Source organism: Oncorhynchus nerka, linkage group LG22, assembly GCF_034236695.1.
Source record: "Oncorhynchus nerka isolate Pitt River linkage group LG22, Oner_Uvic_2.0, whole genome shotgun sequence".
Lineage (NCBI taxonomy): Eukaryota > Metazoa > Chordata > Actinopteri > Salmoniformes > Salmonidae > Oncorhynchus > Oncorhynchus nerka.
The window spans coordinates 92,595,960-92,608,908 of NC_088417.1; the positions used below are offsets into that span (position 1 = coordinate 92,595,960).

The 12,949-nt window shown below is 43.9% G+C and overlaps 1 protein-coding gene across 1 annotated transcript in view; it reads right to left on the reverse strand.

Annotated features, from left to right (window-relative positions):
* LOC115106006 (inactive tyrosine-protein kinase PRAG1-like) overlaps nt 1-3,202 on the reverse strand; it is a 35,208-nt gene extending 32,006 nt beyond the window's left edge. Inside the window, exon 1 of the mRNA XM_029628569.2 lies at nt 2,703-3,202. The gene's annotated coding sequence lies outside the window, so the exon portion shown is untranslated. The remainder of the gene's footprint in view (nt 1-2,702) is intronic.
* Nucleotides 3,203-12,949: the final 9,747 nt, after the last annotated feature.

Consider the following 12,949-nt stretch of genomic DNA (forward strand, 5'->3'; position numbering starts at 1 on the left):
TTTCCCAGTGATTCTAACAAATTACTTATGGCCAAATCCATTAAGTGTCTGAATTTGTGTAGTCATGTGTTGCCAGGAAGTTTAAACTATACCAGGCTTTAACCTCTGTAGTAAACTCAACACGCTCCACCACTATCACTACACTGCAGTGTTCTTTGTAACTTCAGATGCCTCTGAGCTCTGTCCTCGTTCCCAGGCGTCCTAAATTAGAGGGTCCTACTTTCTGTTGAGCCCACGTGACCCCCAGGAACATAAAGGCGTTTAGAATGCAGTCTCCTGTTGTAGAATGCCTCAAACATCCCAGAGGTCAGAATGCCTGGAATGTGGAGAGGCGCAAGTGTCAGACCACCACACCAGCAGCTCTTAACACCTCTCCCTGTGCAATTCATGTTAAAGACTGGAGGACGGTGAGAAAATCAACATGACTAGAGGGTTTGTCTGTCTTGTTTCTCCTAGGTGTCCTCCTCTGTCTTCACACAGAGCTAAATACCCAGAGACAAGCCTTGGAAATGGCACACAGCAGTACATATCCCCACCACCTAAAGTCATTAATAAAGCAATACAGAGGATGTAGCCTTATATAAAACCCGGTGGAATAACACAGATTACTCATTCAATTTCAAACACCAGAAACTGGTATTGATTTTGTAGCGTTATAATATCTAGGGACAAACTATAGACATGGGTTGTAGAAGGAGGGGAGTTTCTTGACTTAGTGAGATGCATGTTTACACCTACAGCATCATCTGATATTCCTTTGTTGTAGTTTCTCTGACACAATAACTATCTGGAAAGCACTGGAAACAGCACTGATTGTTGTTTCAACTGTAGCCTATATTCAAATGTATGACTGATAGAGGTATGGCACATGGTCTACTTCTGAATGGTATAGACAAATATGATATTTTCCATTTTCTCATCCGTTTGGGTATCTACCCACAGTGCACTTGGGAAGCATTTAGACCCTTTACTGAACACTTATGTAAATGAGATATTTCTGTTTTTTTATTTCTAAAAACCTGTTTTTGCTTTGTCATTATGGGGTATTTTGTGTAGATTGATGAGGGAAAAAATATATATATTTTAGAATAAGGCTGTAACTGTGGAAAAGGTCCAGGGGTCTCAATATTTTCCCAAATGCACTGTAACACCCAAAACAAAAACAAGCCTGGACATGTGGTGAGAAGGAGTTTAATTTGAGGCTGATGTCCATTTCTCCAGCTCCATCACCTCCAGAAATGAACACGACCAAATCCTCACACAGATTCTGAGTGTAGCCTATGCTCTTTCTTCCTCAGTAAAAAAAAAGACCTTTCTATGTAGGCCTAGTCCTGTACTCTCAGACTAACATATATATACACAAGTACGACCAGATGGTCAAGAGTCATGACACAAATTCAAGGCTGGGCTTTCTGTCATATAGCTGTTAAGAAATTCAGAAGTCAAAATGGGAAAACAATGAAAAAAAGTGATCAGCAGCACAAAGGTGACCTGCTGCATGGGTCTGGGTCAACTTTGTGTCATTCCGCATCTTGGGGACATAATAAAAACCATCTTTGTCTCTCTGTGAGTGCCAGTGTGTAATCAACTAGTGTTGCCTCTGCGCTGTAGTCTACCCCCTGCTGTCTCGTCCTGGCATGCAATAACAGAACAGTGTCTGGAAGCAAAACTGCCTGACTCCTGTCGCCCTAACAACACAACACTACTGACCACACACAATGTATTATTTGCTCAGGGCTAGCCTGATGCAGGGGGAATGCAATCTGTGTGACAATGTTTAGACTCAGGGGCAACATTTTGACAGTCATGGACAGATAACGACGGAGGGGCGGGGCAGGGCTTTGTCAAAGAAAGAACAGCTGAAAAAAAACGGAATTATTGGTTGACTTTTACACTTCCACGTTCAATGTAGCCATACGATACTTAGGACAATATTGATATTATGTGACCAGTAATTCAAGCCTTAGCACGCACGCGCACATATGGGGGGGTCGATACTCTATGGATCGATACTCCTTACATTCCTCGACTGTCTAATAAACGGAACAAAAACGATATATTAACAAATAGTCATACATTCTCAACTCGATCACGGACGACATACATCGAATTATCGTAAGTATCTACAAGGCATTGCCACGCAGTGTTTGTTTCACGCGATTAATTCATTCCTGTGCTGAAGCGCCTGGTTGAACATCGAGACAGAAATTTCCCATTCAGTTGATCGAGCATTCGAACACATTGCTCCCATCTCTGGAATGCCTTCTCATTCGAACCGCGACTCCTGAAGGTTTCATTCCATTTCTGAAACAAGTGGGATGCCTATAGCCTCCTAGAGGACGTGCCTCGTTCCTGAGAATATCTATAGCTATATGTTGACATTTTCAAGCTCTTTATCCTTGCTCAGCCATGGTCTCAAATAACATGTTTCACTTGTAGTATCTAAATGCGTCCTCCTGGACTATGGTTACAGGCTAAGCATTATCACCTGTGACATATTCCTACCCAATACGGGGGTTCTTAGCCTGGTTAGAAGGATGCAAATACTAAATAGACGGACAGCTATATGTTCAACAACCTATATACATTAAACAAACAACGTTACTGGCTTAAATGAACATGACTGTATATGCGAATCTATTGGTCAGAGAAAAGATAAATGCGTGTCAGTTCTGTGGAAAGTGTCAAATGTTTTTGCTTACCTGGGGACTTCTCCCGTTCTTGACTTGCCTGGCAACCCCTTCTCCCTCCCCAAAAACCTCAAAACAATGTAGGTCCCAAAAACAAAGTAGCAAATGTTTATGTTATTTATCCCACGTCCGACGCGCCGATAGGTAGCTGGGGAAATGTGTGGAGTCCCAGCAGGCAGCTTTGATCCGCGGCTCTTGAAACGCACAGCGAGGTGAACTGGTGGAGGAACGGGCGAATAGTGAGCATGAAGCCCTTCAGCGAGGGGCGGAGCTTCCTACTCTAAAGGAATAAACTACTCGTTGAGTTGCAGACTAGTCCGGCCGCATTCAAGTGGGTGTAAAGTGGTTTCGGGTACTATTCAATTTAATTCAAAGGGGTTTTATTGGCATTCGAGACATTGCCAAAGCCAGTGAAATAAACAACAAACACGTGTGTGAAGAAACACAAAACAACATCAACAAAAAAAATCATTAAAAAAAATGTAGTTAACATCGCAGTAGAACTAGCTCACCTTCTGCTCTCAACCTCTGCCGAGCAACAGTGGCGAATTTAATTGAGAGAGGAGAGAAAGACAGCTGGGAGGAGCGGTGTCGGCCCCCGCTGATCCTCATTATGACCGCATTATGACCCGGGCCAAAGGAAGCCCAACTCCGCATTGCCAGTACCATTCAGTATCATCCCATTCCACAACGGAAAGCTGAAACATCACTGTCACCTCACCTCAGAGCTTCCAACCACACCTGCACACCGTTTTTTATGTCATCTTTATTGTTTGTGTATCACTTGTTTTCTGTGGTGCAAATAAATAAATACAAACTTTGTCAAAACAGCCAGGCAAACGACACACACACACACACACACACACACACACACACACACACACACACACACACACACACACACACACACACACACACACACACACACACAGAGTTGAGTTGACAGCTCTCGCCTCAGGGCAGGCATACCCAAAAGGGACCTGTCTTGTCTGTGAATTGTTTTCGTCTGAGCAACCCATATTACCCTAATATGCTGATAGGGGATTATTCATTATTAACTTTCAATGCAAATTGAAAACACTTGCCTTCACCCTTTTTTCCTGATCAACAGGGATGGCAGGTAGTCTAGTGGTTAGAGCGTTGGGCCAGTAACTGTAAAGGTTGCTGTGTTGAATCCCTGAGCTGACAAGGTAAAAATCTTTCGTTATGCCCCTGAACAAGGCAGTTAACCCACTGTTCCCGGTAGGCTGTCATTATAAATAAGAATTTGTTCTTAAATGACTTGCCTAGTTAAATAAATAAAACATCTAATTATGATCCTACACCTGTAGCACCATCATTGCCTATGAAGGTCTAATGTAAGGGCTGGAGAGAAGAAGAAGAGGTAAAGAGGAGAGGACATGTACTGGCATGTTCAACAACACGCCAGCTTTATCTACACAGTCAGTTAAGGTTTGGGAAGTCCAATTCTATGTTATTGTCTTCCTTTTTTGGGACACAACCTGAAAACCCAATACACACACACACACACACACACACACACACACACACACACACACACACACACACACACACAAATCAAATCAAATCAAATCAAATGTATTTATATAGCCCTTCGTACATCAGCTGATATCTCAAAGTGCTGTACAGAAACCCAGCCTAAAACCCCAAACAGCAAGCAATGCAGGTGTAGAAGCACGGTGGCTAGGAAAAACTCCCTAGAAAGGCCAAAACCTAGGAAGAAACCTAGAGAGGAACCAGGCTATGTGGGGTGGCCAGTCCTCTTCTGGCTGTGCCGGGTGGAGATTATAACAGAACATGGCCAAGATGTTCAAATGTTCATAAATGACCAGCATGGTCGAATAATAGTAAGGCAGAACAGTTGAAACTGGAGCAGCAGCATGGCCAGGTGGACTGGGGACAGCAAGGAGTCATCATGTCAGGTAGTCCTGGGGCATGGTCCACACACACACACACACACACACACACACACACACACACACACACACACACACACACACACACACACACACACACACACACACACACACACACACACTTTTACACTCCTAATATGCTGCTGATACTCTGTTCTTTATTTTACTCTTATTATTATTATCTATCCTGATGCCTGGTCACTTTACCCTGCCTTCATGTACATATCTACCTCAAATACCTTATTATTATCTATCCTGATGCTAAGTCACTTTACCTTCATGTACATATCTACATCAAATACCTTATTATTATCTATCCTGATGTCTAGTCACTTTACCCTGGCTTCATGTATATATCTACCTCAAATACCTTATTATTATCTATCCTGATGCTGTCACTTTACCCTGCCTTCACATATCCACATAAAATACCTTATTATTATCTATCCTGATGCTGTCACTTTACCCTGCCTTCACATATCTACTTCAAATACCTTATTATTATCTATCCTGATACTAAGTCACTTTACCCTGCCTTCACATATCCACATAAAATACCTTATTATTATCTATCCTGATACTAAGTCACTTTACCCTGCCTTCATGTATATTGAACAACAAAATAAAAGAAACATATAGCCATTTCAAAGATTTACAGTTAATATAACGAAATATAAGGAAATCAGTCAATTTAAATAAATTCATTAGGACCTAATCTATAGATTTCATATGACTGGGAATACAGACATGCATCTGTTAGTCACAGACACATTTTTTTTAAAGGAATGCTGTGGATCAGAAAACCAGTCAGTCTTCTTTGCATAGAGTTGATCAGGATGTTGATTGTGGCCTGTGGAATGTTGTCCCACTCCTCTTCAATGGCTGTGCGAAGAGCTGGATATTGTCGGGAATTGGAACACTCTGTTGTACACGTCAATGCAGAGCATCCCAAACATGCTCAATGGGTGAAATATCTGGTGAGTATGCAGGCAAAGGAAGAAGTGGGACATTTTCAGCCTCCAGGAATTGTGTACAGATCCTTGCGACACGGGGCCATGCATTATCATGCTGAAACATAATGTGATTGGGGCGTATGAATGGCACGACAATGGGCCTCAGGATCTCGTCACGGTATCTCTGTGCATTCAAATTGCCATCGATAAAATTCAATTGTGTTCAATATCCTCAGCTTATGCCTGCCCATACCATAACCCCACAGCCACTCTGTTCACAACGTTGACATCAGCAAAGCGGTCGCCCACACAATGCCATTTGTGGTTGTGAGGCCGGTTGCACATACTGTCAAATGATCTAAAATGATGTTGGAGGCCGCTTATGGTAGAGAAATTAACATTCAGTTCTCTACCATGGCAACAGCTCTGGTGGACATTCCTGCAGACAGCATGCCAATTGCATGAGTTTGCTGCACTGAAAGTAAAGGGGCTGAATAATTTTGCACGCCCAATTTTTCAGTTTTTGATTTGTTAAAAAAGTTTGAAATATCCAATAAATGTCGTTCCACTTCATGATTGTGTCCCACTTGTTGTTGATTCTTCACAAAAAAAATACAGTTTTATATCTTTATGTTTGAAGCCTGAAATGTGGCAAAAGGTCGCAAAGTTCAAGGGGGCCGAATACTTTCGCAAGGCACTGTACATCTCATTCAGATGTTGAGGCTATCTTACAAATCTTACAAACTAATGTAACAGTATTTATTAAACCTTAAAATGATGAACACATCTTGAGGTTACTGTAGTAATAAATGTCTTCTTATGTAATCATAGAAAGTGTGCATGTTCATGGTCGCATGTCGGTGGAAATCTTTACAATTGCTAAAATAATCTGCACAGAATCTCAGATTCTGATGCACAACCAAATTGTGTTACTTGTAAGATGAGACTCCGACTTGAAATGCCGTTGAAACAACTGTGATTCAACCAGTACAGACCATCCACACAATGTGTGAGAGAGAGAGGAAGAGACAGAGAGAGTGAGAGATACTATGGGCTCGATTCAATCCGTATTGCGGAAGATCCGCACGTATAGCGCAAATTAAATTGAAAGAAAATGTTCCTGCATTGGGCTCAATCAGAAATTTGGGGTGGCAGGGTAGCCTAGTGTTTAGTGTTGGACTAGTAACCGGAAGGTTGCAAGTTCAAATCCCCGAGCTGACAAGGTACAAATCTGTCATTCTGCCCCTGAACAGGCAGTTAACCCACTGTTCCTAGGCTGTCATTGAAAATAAGAATTTGTTCTTAACTGACTTGCCTAGTTAAATAAAGGTTAAACAGAATGTATTATTATTATTTTTTTTAACCTTGATTGAATGGAGCCCTATGGTTTCAGTGAGGAGCCAGAGAGGATGGTTGACCTACGCTGCATCTGCGTCTCAAATGGCACCCGCTTCCTTATAAGCATATAGTGAACTACTTTTTACCATGGCCGGACAGGGGTCTCCAACGGTATATATCATCATCGTCCCCCGGTATTACTAGAGCTGTGTTGTTAACCATGACGTTTCTTTTCCAACACACAGCGACTCCACTATGTAGGGAATAGGGTACTATGTTGGACACAGCACATGCTGCCGCCCCTGCTTCCAACACGAGGAAGCCCATCCTGCCTCCCCTTGCTTCCAACACGAGGAAGCCCATCCTGCCTCCCCTTGCTTCCAACACGAGAAAGCCCATCCTGCCTCCCCTTGCTTCCAACACGAGAAAGCCCATCCTGCCTCCCCTTGCTTCCAACACGAGGAAGCCCATCCTGCCTCCCCTTGCTTCCAACACGAGAAAGCCCATCCTGCCTCCCCTTGCTTCCAACACGAGAAAGCCCATCCTGCCTCCCCTTGCTTCCAACACGAGAAAGCCCATCCTGCCGCCCCTTGCTTCCAACACGAGGAAGCCCATGCTGCCACCCCTGATTCCAACACGAGGAAGCCCATGCCGCCACCCCTTGCTTCCAACACGAGGAAGCCCATGAGGGAGAAGCCATGCCTGCCAGTGCAAAGCATCCCTCCCACTGCCTATCTATGAATTATTAAAGGAAAGATCATCTTGAATTAAGGTCAGCCAAGGGAAAATGGGTTTTAATGTGTCAGAAGATAAAAGTGCAGGGTTCAGACTTGATGGGAGGAGTTACATAGGTCTGTTTGGGCCAATAGGAGTCATGGTGTAACCTCCAGGCAGATCGCTCAAGAGTGACTTCAAAATTGGACGTCTATCCATGAAGCACCTTCAGAACTGACCACCATGGGCATCAGTGAGAGCCATTACCATCAATTAGGTTGAGGTTTTGCTAGGTGTGGATGAGTGTAATCCCATAACTCTGGATCCAGTGGTGGACACTTATTTTACATGTTTTATTTTAACGCCATCCAAAACCTTAACCCTTATCTTAACCATTTGGAATGAGTGCCTTAACTTAATGTTTTAACCCTATCCAAAGCCTTAACTATTAACCTTCTAAATCTGACGTTTAGAGCAACTTCAGAGTCAACCCATGCTGTCAAAACCACTTAAAATGTGATGTTTGGAGAAACGTAGATAAACATCTAGTTCTGCAGTGAGACAACGAGAGCTTGTTGGTAACCTCACCCCAGAGTTGTTATTGGTGTGTGTGTGTGAGTGTGAGTGTGAGTGTGAGTGTGAGTGTGAGTGTGTGTGTGAGTGTGTGTGTGTGTGTGTGTGTGTGTGTGTGTGTGTGTGTGTGTGTGTGTGTGTGTGTGTGTGTGTGTGTGTGTGTGTGAGTGAGTGAGTGAGTGAGTGAGTGAAAAAGAGATGGGGGTAACCAGAGTCCTTGCAGTTGGGGTGGAGACTGGGGATTGGGTAGGGACTACTGAGCAGGGAGATACTGTATATAACAACGATTATGTCAAAGCTGCTGACTAATTCTTCTTACTGCATATCTCTGTTGGACCAATCCCCTGGAGTGGTTTAATAATCTGGATTTTCTCCTGTGTCAAAAAAGGCACCAATCCCCAACCCTGCACATCTTCTATCTACGCTTCTATCTATGCTTCTATCTAGGCTTCTATCTCGGCTTCCCATTAGTTTCTCAATGCCTCTTTCACATTACTTTGCAATATATAAAGGGGAAATCTGCATTTGCAACAATAACAAAGTGAACTCCCCACCACTGTTTTGATAAAAAGTTGAGGGATGGGGCTGGAGAAATGTAACTACTCTCAAATTCATAGACAGAGCTATTGATGCAAGGACTGACCATCCATGATATTAAAATGATAGGCAATACAGTGTTTGTTTACATTTACTTTGTTTGACTAACGTTGGTGTCACGCCTGCTCCCGCTCTTCCCGCCTGCCCTGCATTACGCACTAATGCCACCATCATTTACGCACACCTGCCTTCCCTCGTCACGCGCTTCAGCGATATTGGACTCACCTGGACTCACTCAATCACCTGTTTATTTCCTCCCGTATATTTGTCAGTTTCCTGCTCTGTTCCCCACTGCTGTATTGACTGTCATGTGTCCGTGTTTCCCACTGCTGTATTGACTGTCATGTGTCCGTGTTCCCCACTGCTGTATTGACTGTCATGTATTGACTGTCATATGTCCGTGTTCCCCACTGCTGTATTGACTGTCATGTATTGACTGTCATGTGTCCGTGTTCCCCACTGCTGTATTGACTGTCATGTGTCCGTGTTTCCCACTGCTGTATTGACTGTCATATGTCCGTGTTCCCCCACTGCTGTATTGACTGTCATATGTCCGTGTTCCCCACTGCTGTATTGACTGTCATGTGTCCGTGTTCCCCACTGCTGTATTGACTGTCATGTGTCCGTGTTCCCCACTGCTGTATTGACTGTCATGTGTCCGTGTTCCCCACTGCTGTATTGACTGTCATGTGTCCGTGTTCCCCACTGCTGTATTGACTGTCATGTGTCCGTGTTTCCCACTGCTGTATTGACTGTCATGTGTCCGTGTTTCCCACTGCTGTATTGACTGTCATGTGTCCGTGTTCCCCACTGCTGTATTGACTGTCATGTATTGACTGTCATGTGTCCGTGTTCCCCACTGCTGTATTGACTGTCATGTATTGACTGTCATGTGTCCGTGTTCCCCACTGCTGTATTGACTGTCATGTATTGACTGTCATGTGTCCGTGTTTCCCACTGCTGTATTGACTGTCATGTGTCCGTGTTCCCCACTGCTGTATTGACTGTCATGTGTCCGTGTTCCCCACTGCTGTATTGACTGTCATGTGTCCGTGTTCCCCACTGCTGTATTGACTGTCATGTGTCCGTGTTCCCCACTGCTGTATTGACTGTCATGTGTCCGTGTTCCCCACTGCTGTATTGACTGTCATGTATTGACTGTCATGTGTCCGTGTTCCCCACTGCTGTATTGACTGTCATGTATTGACTGTCATGTGTCCGTGTTTCCCACTGCTGTATTGACTGTCATGTGTCCGTGTTCCCCACTGCTGTATTGACTGTCATGTGTCCGTGTTCCCCACTGCTGTATTGACTGTCATGTGTCCGTGTTCCCCACTGCTGTATTGACTGTCATGTGTCCGTGTTCCCCACTGCTGTATTGACTGTCATGTGTCCGTGTTCCCCACTGCTGTATTGACTATCATGTGTCCGTGTTCCCCACTGCTGTATTGACTGTCATGTGTCCGTGTTCCCCACTGCTGTATTGACTGTCATGTGTCCGTGTTCCCCACTGCTGTATTGACTGTCATGTATTGACTGTTATGTGTCCGTGTTCCCCACTGCTGTATTGACTGTCATGTGTCCGTGTTCCCCACTGCTGTATTGACTGTCATGTATTGACTGTCATATGTCCGTGTTTCCCGTGTGCTGCTGCTGTTCCTGGCTTGTTCTGTTCCCGAATAAATGTTTTTGTATGGTAATGTAAGACTTAAGGGTACATACTGGTCAGACATTACATCAAATCAAATTGTATTTGTTACATGTGCCGAATACAACAGGTGTAGACTTTACAGGGTGGCAGTTAGCCTCGTGGTTAGAGTGTTGGGCCAGTAACTGAAAGGTAGCTAGATTGAATCCCCGAGCTGACAAGGTAAAAATGTTGTTCTGGGGATTGATTTGCACTTTTCGCACCAAAGTACGTTAATCTCTAGGAGACAGTATGTGTCTCCTTCCTGAGCAGTATGACGGCTGCGTGGTCCCATGGTGTTTATACTTGCGTACTATTGTTTGTACAGATGAACGTGGTACCTTCAGGTGTTTGGAAATTGCTCCCAAGGATGAATCAGACTTTTGGAGGTCTACATTTTTTTCTGAGGTCTTGACTGACTTCTTTTGATTTTCCCATGATGTCAAAGAGAGGCACTGAGTTTGAAGGTAGGCCTTGAAATACATCCACAGGTACACCTCCAATTGACTCAAATGATGTCAATTAGCCTATCAGAAGCTTCTAAAGCCATGACATCCTTTCTGTTATTTTCCAAGCTGTTTAAAGACACAGTCAACTTAGTGTATGTAAACTTCTGACCCACTGGAATTGTGATACAGTGAATCATAAGTGAAATAATCACCGTTCTTGTGATCATTTTGACCCCACGGGGTGAGATCTTGCGTGGAGCCCCAGATCGAGGGAGATTATCAGTAGTCTTGTATGTCTTCCATTTCCTAATAATTGCTCCCACAGTTGATTTCTTCAAACCAAGCTGCTTACCTATTGCAGATTCAGTCTTTCCAGCCTGGTGCAGGTCTACAATTTTGTTTCTGGTGTCCTTTGACAGCTCTTTGGTCTTGGCCATAGTGGAGTTTGGAGTGTGACTGTTTGAGTTTGTGGACAGGTGTCTTTTATACTGATAACAAGTTCAAACAGGTGCCATTAATACAGGTAACGAGTGGAGGACAGAGGAGCCTCTTAAAGAAGAAGTTACAGGTCTGTGAGAGCCAGAAATCTTGCTTGTTTGTAGGTGAGCAAATACTTATACTTACTTTTCCACCATAATTTGCTAATAAATTCCTAAAAAATTCCTCTCATTTTGTCTGTCATAGTTGAAGTGTACCTATGATGAAAATTACAGGCCTCTCTCATCTTTTTAAGTGGGAGAACTTGGACAATTGGTGGCTGACTACATACTTTTTTGCCCCACTGTAAGTGTATGTAAACTTCTGACTTCAACTGTATATACAGAGGTACCGATACAGAGTCAATCAATGTGGGGGGTACCGATACAGAGTCAATCAATGTGGGGGGTACCGATACAGAGTCAATCAATGTGGGAGGTACCGATACAGAGTCAATCAATGTGGGGGGTACCGATACAGAGTCAATCAATGTGGGGGGTACCGATACAGAGTCAATCAATGTGGGAGGTACCGATACAGAGTCAATCAATGTGGGGGGTACTGATACAGAGTCAATCAATGTGGGAGGTACCGATACAGAGTCAATCAATGTGGGGGGTACCGATACAGAGTCAATCAATGTGGGGGGTACCGATACAGAGTCAATCAATGTGGGGGTACCGATACAGAGTCAATCAATGTGGGGGTACCGATACAGAGTCAATCAATGTGGGGAGGTACCGATACAGAGTCAATCAATGTGGGGTACCGATACAGAGTCAATCAATGTGGGGGTACCGATACAGAGTCAATCAATGTGGGGGTACCGATACAGAGTCAATCAATGTGGGGGTACCGATACAGAGTCAATCAATGTGGGGGTACCGATACAGAGTCAATCAATGTGGGGGGTACCGATACAGAGTCAATCAATGTGGGGGGTACCGATACAGAGTCAATCAATGTGGGGGGTACCGATACAGAGTCAATCAATGTGCGGGGGTACCGATACAGAGTCAATCAATGTGCGGGGGTACCGGTTAGTCGAGGTAATTAAGGTAATATGTACATGTAGGTAGAATTAAAGTGTCAATCCCAGGGGATGAGTTATAAAGGCATATGAAGGGAAAGGAAGTCTGTGTGTTCCTGTGAATACATTACACCTCTCTGGTCAACAATGCACTTAGCAATGCGACTAAGAGTAGACGTTGCATGGGTACAATGTACTGAGGTTCCCTTTATTAGTTTCTCTATGTGTATCTGTCTGTGGGTGATGCTGTGATTTGTATTCTTACTGCTTAATGTACCACTGTGTAGTGTAGAACATAAAAGGAAGGAATGTTGTTAATTTTATCATGCCCTCAGATAGGCTGGTCCCAATAAGCAGGTTGGTTCTGTCTTCAGATGCCTGGTAGGCTGGTCCCAGTAAGCAGGTTGGTTCTGTCTTCAGATGTCTGGTATGCTTGTCACAGTAAACAGGTAATTTCTTTCCTCAGATGCCTGGTAGGCTGGTCTCAGTAAACAGGTTGGTTCT